Genomic DNA, 21237 nt, shown 5'->3' with positions numbered 1-21237 from the left:
ACTCAGGAGCCCATCCATGTCAAACTTTGCTTATATTTTTATTTGATAACATACATCTCTCTATTATACGTGGGAATACTTTGGAACACATTTCCTAAATTATAATAACTTGGGGCTGATTTTCTGTTAGAGCCCCCTGGATTGATGATAATTTAAACATTTTATGGTTCAAAGAAATTATGCAAAAGAGGTGGCAAACAAGTCAGGCTGCTCAGCTGATTGGCTGACATACTGTAAATTGAGAAATTTTATGACTAAACTTAACAAAAATAACAATACATTATATTACCAAACAAAGATAAATGACATAAAACCCAATGGAAAGATACTTTTGAGTACCTTAAATGATATCACGGGCAGAAAACCTAATTCATCTCCATCGTTCATTGAAGTTAATGGATAATTTATAACAAAACATTTTGATATAGCGAATCATTTCAATGACTATTTCACTAATAAAGTGAAAACTCAGAAGGGAATTGACAACATTGAACAGTGAACCATCATATTTTTGTATAAGAAAATCTAATAATGAAAGAAAAGGATTGTTGTTTTGAATTTGGTCAAGTTAGTGTGGGAGAGGTAGAAAAACGATGGTTATCCATCAATAATGATAAGCCACCAGGTATAGACAACCTTGATGGGAAACTATTAAGAATGGTAGCAGACTGTATTACCACCAGGTATAGACAACCTTGATGGGAAACTATTGAGAATGGTAGCAGACTGTATTACCACCAGGTAAAGACAACCTTGATGGGAAACTATTGAGAATGGTAGCAGACTGTATTACCACCAGGTAAAGACAACCTTGATGGGAAACTATTGAGAATGGTAGCAGACTGTATTACCACCAGGTAAAGACAACCTTGATGGGAAACTATTGAGAATGGTAGCAGACTGTATTACCACCAGGTATAGACAACCTTGATGGGAAACTATTGAGAATGGTAGCAGACTGTATTACCACCAGGTATAGACAACCTTGATGGGAAACTATTGAGAATGGTAGCAGACTGTATTACCACCAGGTAAAGACAACCTTGATGGGAAACTATTGAGAATGGTAGCAGACTGTATTACCACCAGGTATAGACAACCTTGATGGGAAACTATTGAGAATGGTAGCAGACTGTATTACCACCAGGTAAAGACAACCTTGATGGGAAACTATTGAGAATGGTAGCAGACTGTATTACCACCAGGTATAGACAACCTTGATGGGAAACTATTGAGAATGGTAGCAGACTGTATTACCACCAGGTAAAGACAACCTTGATGGGAAACTATTGAGAATGGTAGCAGACTGTATTACCACCAGGTATAGACAACCTTGATGGGAAACTATTGAGAATGGTAGCAGACTGTATTACCACCAGGTATAGACAACCTTGATGGGAAACTATTGAGAATGGTAGCAGACTGTATTACCACCAGGTAAAGACAACCTTGATGGGAAACTATTGAGAATGGTAGCAGACTGTATTACCACCAGGTATAGACAACCTTGATGGGAAACTATTGAGAATGGTAGCAGACTGTATTACCACCAGGTATAGACAACCTTGATGGGAAACTATTGAGAAGGGTAGCAGACTGTATTACCACCAGGTATAGACAACCTTGATGGGAAACTATTGAGAAGGGTAGCAGACTGTATTACCACCAGGTATAGACAACCTTGATGGGAAACTATTGAGAATGGTAGCAGACTGTATTACCACCAGGTATAGACAACCTTGATGGGAAACTATTGAGAAGGGTAGCAGACTGTATTACCACCAGGTATAGACAACCTTGATGGGAAACTATTGAGAAGGGTAGCAGACTGTATTACCACCAGGTATAGACAACCTTGATGGGAAACTATTGAGAATGGTAGCAGACTGTATTACCACCAGGTATAGACAACCTTGATGGGAAACTATTGAGAATGGTAGCAGACTGTATTACCACCAGGTATAGACAACCTTGATGGGAAACTATTGAGAAGGGTAGCAGACTGTATTACCACCAGGTATAGACAACCTTGATGGGAAACTATTGAGAATGGTAGCAGACTGTATTGTCACCCCCGTTTTCTATGTCTTATTTTGCGTCACAGACCTACACACAATACCCCATAAGTTTGGACACACCTACACATTCAAGGGTTTTTCTTTATTTTTTAAACTTTTTTCTACATTGTAGAATAATAGTGAAGACATCAAAACTATGAAATAACACATGTAATCATGTAGTAACCAAAAAAGTGTTAAACAAATCAAAATATATTTTAGATTGTTCAAAGTAGCCATCTTTTGCCTTGATGACAGCTTTGCACACTCTGCATTCTCTCAACCAGCTTCACCTGGAATGCTTTTCCAACAGTCTTGAAGGAGTTCCCACATATGCTAAGCACTTGTTGGCTGATTTTCCTTCACTCTGTGGTCCAATTCATCACAAACCATCTCAATTTGATTGAAGTTAGGTGATTGTGGAGGCCAGGTCATCTGATGCAGCACTCCATCACTCTCCTTCTTGGTCAAATAGCCCTACTGCTTGCTATACATTCTATATGATAGTGTATGCATGTTTAGGTCAGTGCTTGACTTAGACTGAAATAGGTGCCTGTACCATTTATATTTAGGTGCAGGAACTCTTCAATACTCTTTAGCTTATTTTCTATAGGAGGTGCAGAAACTCAATCAGGAGAACATTTGAGGTGCCGGGTACTCAGTTCTGGTGAGTTCCTACCAAAGTCATGTAGGCCTAATGTGTTTAGGTAAAAATACAAATAATATCCTGTTTGGAACACTGACAAGTAGAGCATGAAATATCTGATTGGTTGGGCATGGCTCCCCCAGGGCCCACCCAGGCCCACCTGTACCTACGCCCCTGATTTGTAGAACTGTAAGCAGAGCACTACTAGCATTCTGGCGATTTAGCTTTAGCAAACCACCGAGTTAGAATGACTTTTTGTTGTTGTTGTAGCTGTCTCAGTCCATTAAAAGGATGTTAGTCATTATTTATTACGTGTGATGGATGAAAGGAGCAAGGACGGTCTGTGAGAGACTGATTCACCACATCCTTTTTGTAAAGGTGGAAACATCAGTTGTTGAAACAATGGGAACGGGTTTTTATTCTATTCCAATGTGTACACTGTTCTTTGGCATGTGTGCGGTTTCTCGAGTTATTCCGACCAGTTCTATCATCGCCTCGGGTTGTAGATCGGGTCGGGGGGCTTGAACAATCGCTCTTTTAGCAGTTATGTTATAAAAATGTAAATGTCTGACATTGAATTGATTCTGGTTAATTCCCTAAACTTGTATTTAATCGAATTTAAATCAATATCTAAGTTATAGTTCAATTTACTCCTGGAAATAGATACATTGATTTTCTATGCAAATGAAGATATTTTATATATCTTTGGTTACAATGGTGCAGCCTTGGCGCTTGCCATCGAACACAAGCCTCGAACACAATGATTAGATTAGGCTGGTCCCTGCCCGTTGCCCATTGGCTACTGCTATAAATACACTTACCTCATTGCATACGGAACCCCCTCCTTTTTACTAGAACCTAAACACATTTAAAAAAAAAAAAAAGATAGCCCGGATAATAACACACATGGAATTGCGACTCTATTTATCCAATGCGCGAAAAGAGTAGAAAACCAGCCGTTTATTTTCATTGAGGAGTATTTGTTTCTTTTCATGAAATAGAGAGAAAAAGGTAAGTGCAATGTGAAACCTTGAACCCTAGCGATGGAGTATGTATTGTGTGATGCGATGCTCGCGAGGAAAGAAATCTGTTGACAATTTTTTCACATTCAGCCTCATTTTTTAGACAGACCCTTTAAACACCTGCATACCGTTTATTATCGAGAAGCCTCGAATTTAATTTCCTAAAGAACGTTGCATTCTAACCGAAAACATGTTTTTGTTTACCCGTTTCATTGATCCAACGCGTTAAAATATACCCCAAATATTTTTTTTTGCGGCTCACAACGAGAGTTAGAATAATCTAGAATAGGGCTGCTGATTTGAGGGTAATTCACACATAGGAAACAGTGTAACAAATATGTCAAATGTTAAATAATTATACAAATGTAGCCATTCGGGATAAAGTAACGGCGACTATAGCAATCCAATAACATCGATATGAAAGGCCCTCCGCAATGTTAATATATTATACTCAACGTCAAATCAAAACAAATATACTACCTGAGTTGATAAAGATATTCTCAGGTTCATATGCATATTTTTTTGTATAATCAAAGGCTAAAATATATCATAGATTTTCTTCTTGGCTAATTTGTAGGCTCAATTTAACACAAATAATTAGATCTCCCAACTCCTTTTTTTTCATTTGTTTCCTTTGTCTTCAACTCTCTTTTAATAACGTTTCACTGACGCATTTTATAGCTTTCTTTGACTAATGTATTTATCAGACATTGAATAGGCCTAGTTCCTGTGACATTTATTAAGGATTTGTTACAATGAAGCAAAGGGAAAGGGGGATACCTAGTCAGTTGTACAACCAACTGAAATGTGTTTTCCGCATTTAACCCAACCCCTCTGAATCAGAGAGGTGCGGGGGTGGCTGCCTTAATCGACATCCACGTCTTCGGGCGCCCGGGGAACAGTGGGTTAACTGCCTTGTTCAGGGGCAGAACAACAGATTTTTAGCTTGTCAGCTCGGGGATTCGATCTAGCAACCTTTCGGGTTACTGGCCCAACGCTCTAACCATAGGGAGGCCATAAAAGTGTTCTGATTTGTCAGCATCCAAATCCTGAGTCTACCCGTATTAAGAGGAACAAAACAAGCCCCACTTAGCCAACACCAGAGAGGTGCTATTAAGTCTATTCATATTTTAACACAATTTCATTTGTCTGTTTCACTGTACAATTAAATCACCTGGAATGTAATGTAGCAACGGTAGGAGTAGTATTATCTTATAGGAAACACTGCTTTTCTCATTGTCCAAGAGACAAGTGCTCCTCCTTGCAAACACTCACATGTGCTTTCTGGTGTGTGAGCGATGTAACTAGACACTAGTGTAGGGCAACTCCTCACTAACAGAATGATGCTGAGACTCAGATTTTTCACTTTAAAATGTATGTCAAACAAAAACCAATGATTGCAAAGTTAAACAAACCATACAACTCTATGCACAAGGACTACTTTAAAACAATTTCAACTGAACATTTTTACAAAAACGCATTTACCTGAAGATCAATGCAGATTCAAAGTTTGGTAACAGAATGACGGTTTGTGCTGGTTAAGAGAATGTCAAGAGTGTGCAAAGCTGTCATCATGGCAAAGTGTGGCTACTTTGAAGAATCTAAAATATATTTTGATTTGTTTAATACTTTCTTGGTTACTACATGATTCCATATGTGTTATTTCATAGTGTTGATGTCTTCACTATTATTCTACAATGTAGAAAATAGTAAAAAATAAAGTAAAACCTTTGAATGAGTTGGTGTGTCAACTTTTGACTGGTACTGTATATATTTTTATGTCTGATTTACAGTGTCGGCCTCTCAAGGTGTCGGTTTCATTAACAGATGAAAGAACAGTGTGCATGGCTTGGGTCCCAAATGGCACTCTATTACCTACATAGGGCATAGGGTTCTATTTGGGATGCCTATCATGTGTTATGAACCCAAAAGTACCCCAAGGGTAGCAGACACTCTAGCTCGGCCTATCATACTGAGACATGTTTTACTGCTTATGGAGGTGACAATCCTCACTACCAGAAAACTCTCTCCCGACATCGTGTCCCGGTGCGTGGGTGACATTAGTACGGAGAAGCTGTTAAACTGAACTTGTAGGCATCCCAAATGGCACCCTATTCCTGTGACAATACAGAGGCGGATGCAAGATGCAAGCAACGATGGTTTAATGAATACAGTTTACAGCAGCAACAGGACAGACAGACTGTACTCAGACGGAATCCGACCCAGGGACTAGGGCGCATCTTCCGATGATAGCGTGCTGAGAAATCCAGGGGAGTGTGTCCGGATGGGTAGGAAGGAGCACAGAAGATAATCCACACAAGGGCGGCGAGAGAATGAGCACGGACACACGACACAACCTCAGGGAAGTAACAACGATCTGACAACAAGAAACACTGGTTACAGAACATATAAAGGGAAGATAAGTGATTCCAGCTGGCGCAGACAATCAGGCCGAGATTGGGAACCACGCCCACACAAACACGAGAGAGAGAGAGAGAGAGAGAGAGAGAGAGAGAGAAAAAGAGAAAGAGAAAGAGAGAGAAAGGCAGTGGATTCATGAACCGTGACAATTCCCTACATGTTGTAGTACAATGGCACCCTATTCCCTAAATACTGTAGTACAATGGCACCCTATTCCCTAAATACTGTAGTACAATGGCACCCTATTCCCTACATACTGTAGTACAATGGCACCCTATTTCTGTGGTTTTCCCTATGAGCCCTGGTCAAAAGTAATGCACTATATTATAGGGAATAGGGTGCGATTTGGGATGAAGCATTAGAATGTTTTGGTTGGTTCACCACCAGTCACCATGTTTTGGTTGGTTCACCACCAGTCACCATGTTTTGGTTGGTTCACCACCAGTCACCATGTTTTGGTTGGTTCACCACCAATCACCATGTTTTGGTTGGTTCACCACCAGTCACCGTGTTTTGGTTGGTTCACCACCAGTCACCATGTTTTGGTTGGTTCACCACCAGTCACCATGTTTTGGTTGGTTCACCACCAGTCACCATGTTTTGGTTGGTTCACCACCAGTCACCATGTTTTGGTTGGTTCACCACCAGTCACCATGTTTTGGTTGGTTCACCACCAGTCACCATGTTTTGGTTGGTTCACCACCAGTCACCATGTTTTGGTTGGTTCACCACCAGTCACCGTGTTTTGGTTGGTTCACCACCAGTCACCATGTTTTGGTTGGTTCACCACCAGTCACCATGTTTTGGTTGGTTCACCACCAGTCACCATGTTTTGGTTGGTTCACCACCAGTCACCATGTTTTGGTTGGTTCACCACCAGTCACCATGTTTTGGTTGGTTCACCACCAGTCACCATGTTTTGGTTGGTTCACCACCAGTCACCATGTTTTGGTTGGTTCACCACCAGTCACCATGTTTTGGTTGGTTCACCACCAGTCACCATGTTTTGGTTGGTTCTTGCAAAATCCTGCCTAGTAACACTAAGGCGAACACTTCAATTCTGGGTCACAGGGAGGAAGAGATGAAGGAGAGATGGAGAGATGAAGGATAGAGGGAGGCAAGGAGAGAGGGAAGAAGGGAGGGAGGTATGGAGGGAAAGATAGAGGGAGGAAGGAAGTGGAAGGACAGGGTGTGTAGAGGAGAGGCAGGGAGGGATAGAGGGAGGATAGACAGTGTGATGGGCCGGGGCACGCAGAGGAGGGAGGGAGAGAGGAGAGGCAGGGAGTGAGGGAGGGAGGAAGGGTGATAGAGAGGGAGGGAGGGAGTGGAAGGCCAGGGTGACTGATAGATAGATGGTGGCTTATGGCGGGGCACGTAGAGGAGGAAGGGAGAGAGGAGAGGCAGGGAGGGAGGGAGGGAGGGATAGTTGAGGAACCAGAGTGACCGATCCAGCAGCCCTCATCATTAGCACATAAAGAGAGAGATCCAGCTGCCCTCATTAGCACACAAAGAGAGAGATCCAGCTGCCCTCCTCATTAGCACACAAAGAGAGAGATCCAGCTGCCCTCCTCATTAGCACACAAAGAGAGAGATCCAGCTGCCCTCCTCATTAGCACACAAAGAGAGAGATCCAGCTGCCCTCCTCATTAGCACACAAAGAGAGAGATCCAGCTGCCCTCATTAGCACACAAAGAGAGAGATCCAGCTGCCCTCCTCATTAGCACACAAAGAGAGAGATCCAGCTGCCCTCCTCATTAGCACACAAAGCGAGAGATCCAGCAGCCCTCCTCATTAGTACACTGATAGCACGATCCAGCAGCCCTCCTCATTAGCACACAAAGAGAGAGATCCAGCTGCCCTCATTAGCACACAAAGAGAGAGATCCAGCTGCCCTCCTCATTAGCACACAAAGAGAGAGATCCAGCTGCCCTCCTCATTAGCACACAAAGAGAGAGATCCAGCTGCCCTCATTAGCACACAAAGAGAGAGATCCAGCTGCCCTCATCATTAGCACATAAAGAGAGAGATCCAGCTGCCCTCATTAGCACACAAAGAGAGAGATCCAGCTGCCCTCCTCATTAGCACACAAAGAGAGAGATCCAGCTGCCCTCCTCATTAGCACACAAAGAGAGAGATCACGCTGCCCTCCTCATTAGCACACAAAGAGAGAGATCCAGCTGCCCTCCTCATTAGCACACAAAGAGAGAGATCCAGCAGCCCTCATTAGCACACAAAGAGAGAGATCCAGCAGCCCTCCTCATTAGCACACAAAGAGAGAGATCCAGCTGCCCTCATTAGCACACAAAGAGAGAGATCCAGCTGCCCTCCTCATTAGCACACAAAGAGAGAGATCCAGCTGCCCTCCTCATTAGCACACAAAGAGAGAGATCACGCTGCCCTCCTCATTAGCACACAAAGAGAGACATCCAGCTGCCCTCCACATCAGTACACAGAGAGAGATCCTGCTGCCCTCCTCATTAACACACAAAGAGAGAGATCCAGCTGCCCTCCTCATTAGCACACAAAGAGAGAGATCCAGCTGCCCTCCTCATTAGCACACAAAGAGAGAGAATCCAGCTGCCCTCCTCATTAGCACACAAAGAGAGAGATCCAGCTGCCCTCCTCATTAGCACACAAAGAGAGAGATCCAGCTGCTCTCCTCATTAGCAAACAAAGAGAGAGATCCAGCTGCCCTCCTCATTAGCACACAAAGCGAGAGATCCAGCAGCCCTCCTCATTAGTACACTGATAGCACGATCCAGCAGCCCTCCTCATTAGCACACAAAGAGAGATCACGCTGCCCTCCTCATTAGCACACAAAGAGAGAGATCCAGCAGCCCTCATTAGCACACAAAGAGAGAGATCCTGCTGCCCTCCTCATTAGCACACAAAGAGAGAAATCCAGCTGCCCTCCACATCAGTACACAGAGAGAGATCCTGCTGCCCTCCTCATTAGCACACAAAGAGAGAGATCCAGCTGCCCTCCTCATTAGCACACAAAGAGAGAGATCCAGCTGCCCTCATTAGCACACAAAGAGAGAGATCCAGCAGCCCTCATTAGCACACAAAGAGAGAGATCCAGCAGCCCTCCTCATTAGCACACAAAGAGAGACATCCAGCTGCCCTCATTAGCACACAAAGAGAGAGATCCAGCTGCCCTCCTCATTAGCACACAAAGAGAGACATCCAGCTGCCCTCCACATCAGTACACAGAGAGAGATCCAGCTGCCCTCCTCATTAGCACACAAAGAGAGAGATCCAGCTGCCCTCCACATCAGTACACAGAGAGAGATCCAGCAGCCCTCCTCATTAGCACGCAGAGAGAGATCCATCCGCCCTCACATCAGTACACTGAGATATCCATCTGCCCTCCTCATCAGTACACAGAGAGAGATCCATCTGCCCTCCACATCAGTACACAGAGAGAGATCCATCTGCCCTCCACATCAGTACACAGAGAGAGATCCATCTGCCCTCCACATCAGTACACAGAGAGAGATCCATCTGCCCTCCTCATCAGTACACAGAGAGAGATCCATCCGCCCTCCACATCAGTACACTGAGAGATCCATCTGCCCTCCTCACCAGTACACAGAGAGATATCCATCTGCCCTCCTCATCAGTACACAGAGATCCATCTTCCCTCCTCATCAGTACACAGAGACATCATCTGCCCTCCACATCAGTACACAGAGACATCCATCTGCCCTCCTCATCAGTACACAGAGAGAGATCCATCTGCCCTCCACATCAGTACACAGAGAGAGATCCATCTGCCCTCCACATCAGTACACAGAGAGAGATCCATCTGCCCTCCACATCAGTACACAGAGAGAGATCCATCTGCCCTACACATCAGTACACAGAGAGAGATCAATCTGCCCTCCTCATCAGTACACAGAGACATCTATCTGCCCTCCTCATCAGTACACAGAGAGAGATCCATCTGCCCTCCACATCAGTACACAGAGAGAGATCCATCTGTCCTCCTCATCAGTACACATACATCCATCTGCCCTCCACATCAGTACACAGAGAGATCCATCTGCCCTCCTCATCAGTACACAGAGAGAGATCCATCTGCCCTCCACATCAGTACACAGAGAGAGATCCATCTGCCCTCCTCATCAGTACACAGAGAGAGATCCATCTGCCCTCCTCATCAGTACACAGAGAGAGATCCATCCGCCCTCCACATCAGTACACAGAGAGAGATCCATCTGCCCTCCTCATCAGTACACAGAGAGAGATCCATCTGCCCTCCTCATCAGTACACAGAGACATCTATCTGCCCTCCTCATCAGTACACAGAGAGAGATCCATCTGTCCTCCTCATCAGTACACAGACATCCATCTGCCCTCCACATCAGTACACAGAGAGAGATCCATCTGTCCTCCTCATCAGTACACAGACATCCATCTGCCCTCCACATCAGTACACAGAGAGAGATCCATCTGTCCTCCTCATCAGTACACAGACATCCATCCGCCCTCCACATCAGTACACAGAGAGAGATCCATCTGCCCTCCATATCAGTACACAGAGAGATCCATCTGTCCTCCTCATCAGTACACAGACATCCATCTGCCCTCCACATCAGTACACAGAGAGAGATCCATCTGCCCTCCTCATCAGTACACAGAGAGAGATCCATCTGCCCTCCTCATCAGTACACAGAGACATCTATCTTCCCTCCTCATCAGTACACAGAGAGAGATCCATCTGCCCCCCACATCAGTACACAGAGAGAGATCCATCTGCACTCCACATCAGTACACAGAGAGAGATCCATCTGCCCTCCTCATCAGTACACAGAGAGAGATCCATCCGCCCTCCACATCAGTACACAGAGAGAGATCCATCCGCCCTCCACATCAGTACACAGAGAGAGATCCATCTGCCCTCCCCGTCAGTACACAGAGAGACCAATCTGCCCTTCACATCAGTACACAGAGAGAGATCCATCTGCCTTCCACATCAGTACACAAAGAGAAATCTATCTGCCCTCCTCATCAGTACACAGAGAGAGATCCATCTGCCCTCCACATCAGTACACAGAGAGAGATCCATCTGTCCTCCTCATCAGTACACAGACATCCATCTGCCCTCCACATCAGTACACAGAGAGATCCATCTACCCTCCTCATCAGTACACAGAGAGATCCATCTGCCCTCCTCATCAGTACACAGAGAGAGATCCATCTGCCCTCCACATCAGTACACAGAGAGAGATCCATCTGCCCTCCACATCAGTACACAGAGAGAGATCCATCTGCCCTCCACATCAGTACACAGAGAGAGATCCATCCGCCCTCCACATCAGTACACAGAGAGAGATCAATCTGCCCTCCTCATCAGTACACAGAGACATCTATCTGCCCTCCTCATCAGTACACAGAGAGACATCTATCTGCCCTCCTCGTCAGTACACAGAGAGAGATCCATCTGCCCTCCACATCAGTACACTGAGAGGGATCCAGCTCTAATCCCACTCAGGACCCGATTAATGTTAAAGCCGCTTTCAACCCTTAAGCTGACTTTCAGCACCCAGCGACAAGCTACCGAGCATTTAGACATGTAGATTTGCTTTAGTCTATATATATTTTTTATTCGAAATGCATTTGAGTGTTTTTATGTCTCTCTTCACATACTCAGTTGTAGGTGTGGGCTCAGTTGAGAGAGAGTACCAAGAGAGAGAAACATTGTTTTGATATAACAATGTACAAGGTGTTATTTTGCAGTTTTGCTGTGTGTGTGTTTGTGTGTGTGTGTGTATTCAATCACCCGTGCGCAATCAAAGGACTAGGGATGTGTTTTGTTCAGCGTGTGTTTCATCACATATGCCCTCTGCACAGCTGGGAACTGTAAATCCCTGTCTGAGGGAAGGAAGCCGTAGCATGTGTCCCAAATGGCACCCTATTCCTTATGTACCCTATGTAGTGCACTACTTTTGACCTTATTCCCTATGGAGTGTACTACTTATGACCAGGGTCTTTAGGGCAGTATATAGGGTCCCATTTGGGATGCAGCCGTGGTTTAATCACCTCCAGAGCGCCTCTCTGCACCTGGAGCAGCGGAGACAGAGCCCACGCTTCCTGTCTGGTTTCTGCCCGTTCAGCAGTTCATATCAGCAGTTCCCCTTTATCTACTGTTCTGCCAGTTTTACCAGCTTCATGCAGTACCGCCACTTGGCATCAGCTCTTCCCTTCTCTCACTTCCTGGGGGGCTGCAACCTGTGATTCCTCTCTCATCACATGGATCTCTCTCTCTCTCTCTCTCTCTCTCTCTCTCTCTCTCTCTCTCTCTCTCTCTCTCTCTCTCTCTCTCTCTCTCTCTCTCTCTCTCTCTCTCTCTCTCTCTCTCTCTCTCTCTCTCTCTCTCTCTCTCTCTCTCTCTCTCTCTCTCCCACACTGCCAGCTGACTTCCAAAACATTGCCTTGTAAGCAGAACTCGCAGCACCCGCAGCGGTACTGCTTGTATCGGGAAAACTTTGTAGAAATAATTCTCCCCAAACTGTGATACTAATCAAACACACACAGCGTGTATTAAAACAAAAGCAATTCCCTCCTGTTTATAGACCTCTTCTCTGTTTATAGGTCTCTTCTCTGTTTACAGACCTCTTCTCTGTTTACAGACCTCTTCCCTGTTTATAGACCTCTTCTCTGTTTACAGACCTCTTCTCTGTTTATAGACCTTTTCTCTGTTTATAGACCTCTTCTCTGTTTACAGACCTCTTCTCTGTTTATAGACCTCTTCTCTGTTTATAGACCTCTTTTCTGTTTATAGACCTCTTCTCTGTTTACAGACCTCTTCTCTGTTTATAGACCTCTTCTCTGTTTATAGACCTCTTCTCTGTTTACAGACCTCTTCTCTGTTTACAGACCTCTTTCTCAATAATTGGATACCGTGGGGGACAGAATGGTGGGAATGCGTGGGAATAAATAATTGAACCTTTATTTAAGAGAGGGAGGGGGAGAGAGAGATGGGAAGAGGGAGGGGGAGAGAGATGGTGTTACTGGTCAGGGGAAACAGTAGTCAGAGTGGTGTTACTGGTCAGGGGAAACAGTAGTCAGTAGAGTGGTGTTACTGGTCAGGGGAAACAGTAGTCAGAGTGGTGTTACTGGTCAGGGGAAACAGTAGTCAGAGTGGTGTTACTGGTCAGGGGAAACAGTAGTCAGTAGAGTGGTGTTACTGGTCAGTGGAAACAGTAGGCAGTAGTCAGTAGAGTGGTGTTACTGGTCAGGGGAAGCAGTAGTCAGTAGAGTGGTGTTACTGGTCAGGGGAAGCAGTAGTCAGTAGAGTGGTGTTACAGGTCAGGGGAAATAGTAGTCAGTAGAGTGGTGTTACAGGTCAGGGGAAACAGTAGTCAGTAGAGTGGTGTTACTGGTCAGTGGAAACAGTAGGCAGTAGTCAGTAGAGTGGTGTTACTGGTCAGGGGAAGCCGTAGTCAGTAGAGTGGTGTTACTGGTCAGGGGAAGCAGTAGTCAGTAGAGTGGTGTTACTGGTCAGGGGAAACTGTAGTCAGGTAGAGTGGTGTTACAGGTCAGGGGAAACAGTAGTCAGTAGAGTGGTGTTACTGGTCAGGGGAAACAGTAGTCAGGTAGAGTGGTGTTACTGGTCAGGGGAAGCAGTAGTCAGTAGAGTGGTGTTACTGGTCAGGGGAAACAGTAGTCAGTAGAGTGGTGTTACTGGTCAGGGGAAACAGTAGTCAGGTAGAGTGGTGTTACTGGTCAGGGGAAACAGTGGTCAGTAGAGTGGTGTTACAGGTCAGGGGAAACAGTAGTCAGAGGGGTGTTACTGGTCAGGGGAAACAGTAGTCAGTAGAGTGGTGTTACTGGTCAGGGGAAACAGTAGTCAGAGGGGTGTTACTGGTCAGGGGAAACAGTAGTCAGTAGAGTGGTGTTACTGGTCAGGGGAAACAGTAGGCAGTAGAGTGGTGTTACAGGTCAGGGGAAACAGTAGTCAGAGGGGTGTTACTGGTCAGGGGAAACAGTAGTCAGTAGAGTGGTGTTACTGGTCAGGTGATCAAAACAAAACCAGGATTTCAGAGAAATAGCCTGCGTACCAAATGGCACTCTGTTCCCTACATAGAGCACTACCCTATCATGCCCTGGTAAAAAAAAATAGGGCACTTTAAAGGGAATAGGGTAATATTTGCCAGAGTGCTGGATTTGATTTCTTAGGATCTCCATCAGCCAACGGTGACAGCTAGTCTTACTGGGGTCAAACATAACGAAAAAGACATTACAGACAAAAGACTAAAATTGACATCAGGGCTGTGCCCGACAAAAAATGATTGGTCAACATAGAGTTGTCTTTGTCTCTGTATTTTTCCCTATATAAATAATCTATATGTAGACTACTGAGCTTGTCTGATGCTTTAAGCACACTGTGTATCATTTTATATGCACATTTTCGTGGAACAGCTTAATTTCATTTATTATAAAGTCTTCTTATCTCAAAATCATTATCATGTGGTTAATCAAAAAAAGCCAACAAATAAAAACATTGCAGCCTGCAGGTAGAAAATATCCTGATTAAAAGTAAATATCACATTGGATATGCATGGCTTGTCTGCAAGGAACTTGAAACGTTGTCTCAACTGAAGGGTTCAGTCTGAAGCTTCTGCTAGCAAATTTGCAAAATTGTATCCTTCAGAGTTTCCCGCTCCAGTGAGCTCTGGACAGACACAGCTTTAAGCTATTTGCACAAGGGATAAGAAGTAATCAGTTAGGCCTATTTTATGACGTTTCCACCGGATCAGAGCATGACATTTTTTCCCCCTTTCACGCTGAGCCGAGTGTTTAAAAAAAAAAAAAAAAGAGATCTAGAAAGATTTTTCAAATAGGTTAGATTGAGGAGCTATTGTCATTCTCAATAGATGTGAAAACATACTTTGTTTACTTGCTGTTTGAGGAGAAAACATTTCTTTGCGAAGTTCCACAGTGGTGATGAGTTAAGACAATCAGTAATACTATCAGATCCCCCAAATGGACTTATTTATAGGCCTACGTTTGCGCGCAGGCCAGGTAGCCTATAGGCCTACTTCTATGTATAATCAGGTGCCCGTCCTTACTCCACATTGACAGCAGAGGTACAGACAATCGACAATGAATCATTTGAGAACTCCTAAGTGGAATGAAATAAAACAAAACTTGTTCTTCACAAGTGTAGCCTGTCCGTAAACAATGTGTCCACTCCGACAATGAGAACGGTAAAATACTGTAATAATTTTTTATATTGAATGCATTAACAGAAATTACTGTAACCAAACAAACATTGTAGATTAGAAATGATGTGAATGAATGGTAAATGTACTACTGGTGTGCCATCCCTGCGGCCTCTTCAGACAGGATGTCTCGCGTGCCATAAAAAATATATGTACAGTACCAGTCAAAAGTTTGGACACACCTACTCATTCAAGGGTTTTTCTATATTTAAAAATATATATATTTTCTACATTGTAGAATAATACTGGGATATGACTACTGAGGCTAGGAAAAACTCCCTAGAAAGACAGGAACCTTTGGAAGAAACTTAGAGAGGAACCAGGCTCTGAGGGGTATCCAGTCCTCTTCTGGCTGTGCCGGGTGGAGATTATAACAGAACATGGCCATTAAGGCCAGATTGAACATCTTGAAGAACAAACTTTCATAGATGACGGGATCGAATCCCCGAGCAGACAAGGTAAAAATCTGTCCTTCTGCCCCTGAACAAGGCAGTTAACCCACTGTTCCCCTGAACAAGGCAGTTAACCCACTGTTCCTAGGCCGTCATTGTAAATAAGAATTTGTTCTTAACTGACTTGCCTAGTTAAATAAAGGTTAAATAAAAAAATGAGTAAATGTCAGTTGGCTTTGCATAGCAGAGAGAGAGAGAGGGAGAGAGAGAGAGAGAGAGAGAGAGAGAGAGAGAGAGAGAGAGATATATGAAAACAGCAGGTCTGGGACAAGCTAGCACGTCCGGTGAACAGGTCAGGGCTCCATAGCCCCAGGCAGAACAGTTGAAACTGGAGCAGCAGCATGACCAGGTGGCCCGGGGACAGCCAGGATTCATCAGGCCAGGTCGTCCTGAGGCATGGTCCTAGGGCTCAAGTCCTCCGGGAGGGGAAGGAGAGATGGAGAGAGAGAATTAGAGGGAGCATACTTAAATCCACACAGGACACCAGATAAGACAGGAGAATTACACCAGATATAACAGACTGACCCTAGCACCCCGGCACATATTGTAGACTATTGTGGCATAGATACTGGCGGCTGAGACAGTGGGGGTCGGGGACACTGTGGCCCTGTCCGACAATACCCCCGGACAGGGCCAACCAGGCAGGATATAACCCCACCTACTTTGCCAAAGCACAGCCCCCACACAGGCTTCAGCATGATCCAGTTCAGCTGGCCACCCTCCTCTCTCTGCTTGCCTAAGCCAGTGTAATTAATACAGGACTGTGGTGTGCAGTAGGGCTGCAGGCGTGGGGATATAAATTCAAGAGGACATTTCTCATGTTGGCGCCAGCGGGGCCATTAGCCAACTGACAAATCTTGTTGCCAACGCGATCTTGATTGCACACCTACCGGCACATTGTTTGTCAGCAGCCATAGAAAACAGGAAAATTATGAAATTGCCATGACAGCTAGTATGATGATGACGGGACTATTTTGTGAGAGTAGGTTGTCTGAACTGGTTCTTTGCCCTTGGGTAAGACAAGCTAAATACCATAGAAACGTCTTTGTGGACACATGGGAATGTAAACTTCCTGTGTTGTCTGTCTGTCTGTCTGTCTGTCTGTCTGTCTGTCTGTCTGTCTGTGTGTATCTGTGCCACCAACCAATTACCAATCAGACAAGAAAAATACAATAATTTGTGTGTTATTAGTTTAAGCACACTGTGTTTGTCTGTTGTTGTGACTAAGATGGAGATCAGATCAAATTTGATGACCAATTTATGCAGAAATCCAGGTAATTCGAAAGGGTTCACATACTTTTTCTTGCCACTGTACTTGGTTAGTTTCACCCTATTCCCTGTGCTCTGCAGGGCTGAGCAGGGCTGGGGAGCTGCAGGGCTGAGCAGGGCTGGGGAGCTGCAAGGCTGAGTAGGGCTGAGCATGGCTGGGGAGCTGCAAGGCTGAGTAGGGCTGAGCAGGGCTGGGGAGCTGCAGGGCTGAGCAGGGCTGGGGAGCTACAGGGCTGGGGAGCTGCAGGGCTGAGCAGGGCTGGGGAGCTGCAAGGCTGAGTAGGGCTGAGCAGTGCTGGGGAGCTACAGGGCTGGGGAGCTGCAGGGCTGAGCAGAGCTGGGGAGCTGCAAGGCTGAGCGGGACTGGGGAGCTGCAGGGCTGAGCAGGGCTGGGGGGCTGAGCAGGGCTGGGGAGCTGCAGGGCTGAGCAGGGCTGAGCAGGGGTGGGGAGCTGCAGGGCTGAGCAGGGCTGGGGAGCTGTGGGGCTAAGTAGGGCTGAGCAGGGCTGGGGAGCTGCAGGGCTGAGCAGGGCTGGGAGCTGTGGGGCTGAGCTGGGCTGAGCAGGGCTGGGGAGCTGCAGGGCTGAGCAGGGCTGGGTAGCTGCGGGGCTGAGCAGGGCTGGGAGCTGTGGGGCTGAGCAGGGCTGGGAGCTGTGGGGCTGAGTAGGGCTGAGCAGGGCTGGGGAGCTGCAGGGCTGAGTAGGGCTGAGCAGGGCTGGGGAGCTGTGGGGCTGAGCTGGGCTGAGCTGGGGAGAGCAGGGCTGAGCAGGGAGTCACTGTTTAAAGACTGGAATTCAGAGGATTATTTGATTATGGTAATTATGGCTCAACTAACTGCTGAGCAGCTGAGAGTGGAGGAGACTTAGAGCAGAGAGAGGCTGAACGGTAGACCTGGGATGTGTCTATGGGCCCTGGTCAGAAGTAGTGTACTATATAGTGAATAGGGTTCCATTTGGGACACATACCTGAGGTCTCCTCGGTCCACTGAGAGCTCCAAATGAGCGTCTGATAAAGTCAACTCACTGCTCTCTGAGCTGTTGAGCCTCACACGCTGTATTAAGAGTTGTTGAAGGGCCCTTGTGTTCCTCTGTGTCGGTCCTCTACTGTTCTGACCTGTACCTACTGTACTTTGAGTAGAATATCCTGGTCTGAATAAATAGTAGATACACACTGTGTATTTTATGATTAATCACATCCTCTCTATGCAATAGATTTAACACTAATAGGCCTGGTGATAGTGGTCAGGATTGGTCTTCAGTTGAGAAGGATTACCAGACTTCTAACCATAGAGATCCTATTAAATTACTAGAGGGGCTATGTCATAATCCTTCAAAGTTCCATAGTGGGGTGGAAATAGCAGCCATATTGGTCAGGGAGAAATCCAAAACCAGCCTAGTAGGAATGAATGAGGCATAGGTGATGCATTTCCTGCTTGTACTGATGCAGGGCAATACAAGTAATGCATGTGATGTACAGTTGAAGTTGAAAGTTTACATACACTTAGGTTGGAGTTATTAAAACTAGTTTTTCAACCACTCCACAAATGTCTTGTTAACAAACTATAGTTTTGGCAAGTCGGTTAGGACATCTACTTTGTGCATGACACAAGTAATTTTCCCAACAATTGTTTACAGACAGATTATTTAATTTATAATTCATTGTATCACAATTCCAGTGGGTCAGAAGTTTACATACACCAAGTTGACTGTGCCTTTAAACAGCTTGGAAAATTCCAGAAAATTATGTCATGGCTTTAGAAGCTTCTGATAGGCTAATTGACATCATTTGAGTCAATTGGAGGTGTACCTGTGGATGTATTTCAAGGCCTACCTTCAAACTCAGTGCGTCTTTGCTTGACATCATGGGAAAATCAAAAGAAATCAGCCAAGACCTCAGATAAAAAATTGTAGACCTCCATAAGTCTGGTACATCCTTGGGAGCAATTTCCAAACGCCTGACGGTACCACGTTCATCTGTACAAACAATAGTATGCAAGGATAAACACCATGGGACCACGCAGCCGTCATACCCCTCAGGAAGGAGACGCGTTCTGTCTCCTAGAGATGAATGTGCTTTGGTGCGAAAAGTGCAAATCAATCCCAGAACAACAGCAAAGGACCTTGTGAAGATGCTGGAGGAAACAGGTACAAAAGTATCTATATCCACAGTAAAACGAGTCCTATATCGACATAACCTGAAAGGCTGCTCAGCAAGGAAATCAGTGCTCCAAAAAGCCAGACTACGGTTTGCAACTGCACATGGGGACAAAGATCGTACTTTTTGGAGAAATGGTCTGATGAAACAAAAATAGAACTGTTTGGCCATAATGACCATCGTTATGTTTGAAGGAAAAAGAGGGAGGCTTGCAAGCCAAAGAACACCATCCCAACCGTGAAGCACGGGGGTGGCAGCATCATGTTGTGGGGGTGCTTTGCTGCAGGAGGGACTGGTGCACTTCACAAAATAGATGGCATCATGAGGCAAGAAAATTATGTGGATATATTGAAGCAATATCTCAAGACATCAGTCAGGAAGTTATAGCTTGGTCGCAAATGGGTCTTCCAAATGGACAATGACCCCAAGCATACTTCCAAAGTTGTGGCAAAATGGCTTAAGGACAACAAAGTCAAGATATTGGAGTGGCCATCACAAAGCCCTGACCTCAATCCTATAGAAAATTTGTGGGCAGATCTGAAAAAGCGTGTGCAAGCAAGGAGGCCTACAAACCTGACTCGGTTACACCAGCTCGGTCAGGAGGAATGGGCCAAAATTCACCCAATTTATTGTGGGAAGCTTGTGGAAGGCTACCCGAAACGTTTGACCCAAATTAAACAATTTAAAGGCAATGCTACAAAATACTAATTGAGTGTATGTAAACTTCTGACCCCTTGGAATGTGATGAAAGTTTCACGCCCTGGCCATAGAGAGGCCTGTGACTAGGGTGGGCATTCTAGTTTCTTTATTTCTATGTTTTCTGTTTCTATAGTTCTCAATCAGGGACAGCTGTCTATCGTTGTCTCTGATTGGGAATCATACTTAGGCAGCCTGTTTTTCCACCTTAGTTGTGGGTAGTTGTCTTCGTTTAATGCATGTATAGCCTTACGGAGCTTCACGTTCGTTTTGTTGTTTATTGTTTTGTTGGCGACATTTATAATAAAGGGAAAATGTACGCTCACCACGCTGCACCTTGGTCCTGTCATTTCCACCCTGACGACGGTCGTGACAGAAATAAATAAAAGCTGAAATAAATCATTCTCTCTACTATTATTCTGACATTTCAAATTCTTAAAATAAAGTGGTGATCCTAACTGACCTGAGACAGGGAATTTTTACTCGGATTAATGTCAGAAATGGTGAAAAACTGAGTTTAAATGTATTTGGCTAAGGTGTATGTCAACTTCTGACTTCAACTGTATCAGAAATAGTGTAGATATAATTATAGTCAACCTAAGACATTGTGATACAATTATGAATGCAGTTTATACGAGTTTTAAACACATTTTCTGTATAAATAGCCTCTAAAATATATGTAAACAAACCATTAATGTCTCAGAATGAGTTTTCTTGGAAAGCCGTGAGTGTTATTATACGATACAATATCAGCATTTGTTGCATTTACAACTTGTCTAAGTCCCATCATCGACGGATTTCAGCCAGTGTCTGGCTGTGGATTCACTGCATATTTTGAATGGAAGGTTGGCATATTGGCAATTTATAAAAAAAAAAAAATAAAAAAAAAAAATGGAATCAATCCTTTAAAACTGGCTGGCTAACTAGCTAACACGCATACAGTAGAGAGAAATGATCCACATTCATTGTTTTACACTATATTTTATAACAGCACTGGCAAATCACGGTTGACCTACTGCCTGACCAAACGTGGCTGACCTTTAGACCATTCTAGTATTTTAATAACTATTTCTATGTTTATGCAATAGATTATAGCTAGAATATCTAAAATACCACTAAAATATAGAAATAGAATGTTGCTTACTAACACTGAAATGGCTGGTAGTAGTGGCAAGGTTTCTCCATAGAGGAGGATGAGTGACCAGCCACTATGCTGTCCATGCTGTCCATGCTGTCTCCATGCTGTCCCCATGCTGTCCCCATGCTGTCTCCATGCTGTCCCCATGCTGTC

The 21237-nt window shown here is 44.8% G+C and overlaps 1 protein-coding gene and 1 long non-coding RNA gene across 11 annotated transcripts in view; one reads left to right on the top strand and one right to left on the bottom strand.

Annotated features, from left to right (window-relative positions):
* LOC139555278 (protein 4.1-like) overlaps positions 1 to 21237 on the top strand; it is a 125952-nt gene that overhangs the window by 22612 nt on the left and 82103 nt on the right. For 4 of the 10 annotated variants that reach the window (XM_071368951.1, XM_071368955.1, XM_071368953.1 and 1 more), the window contains exon 1: positions 3558 to 3714. The exons of 1 other annotated variant lie outside the window; for it this stretch is intronic. The gene's annotated coding sequence lies outside the window, so the exon portion shown is untranslated. Of the gene's footprint in view, positions 1 to 3551; positions 3715 to 21237 lie in introns of those variants that run through there. 5 more of the 10 variants (XM_071368957.1, XM_071368948.1, XM_071368950.1 and 2 more) reach the window with 4 other exon arrangements.
* The window catches only part of LOC139555277 (uncharacterized), a 6342-nt gene continuing 462 nt past the window's right edge, over positions 15358 to 21237 (bottom strand). The window contains exons 1-2 of the long non-coding RNA XR_011670970.1: positions 21091 to 21237; positions 15358 to 16244 (exon numbers count right to left, since the gene is read on the bottom strand). The exon at positions 21091 to 21237 is cut by the window's right edge and continues 462 nt beyond it. This is a non-coding gene — a long non-coding RNA (uncharacterized lncRNA). The remainder of the gene's footprint in view (positions 16245 to 21090) is intronic.

The sequence above is a fragment of the Salvelinus alpinus genome, chromosome 26, assembly GCF_045679555.1.
Source record: "Salvelinus alpinus chromosome 26, SLU_Salpinus.1, whole genome shotgun sequence".
NCBI lineage: Eukaryota > Metazoa > Chordata > Actinopteri > Salmoniformes > Salmonidae > Salvelinus > Salvelinus alpinus.
This window is presented reverse-complemented; position numbering and strand designations above follow the sequence as displayed.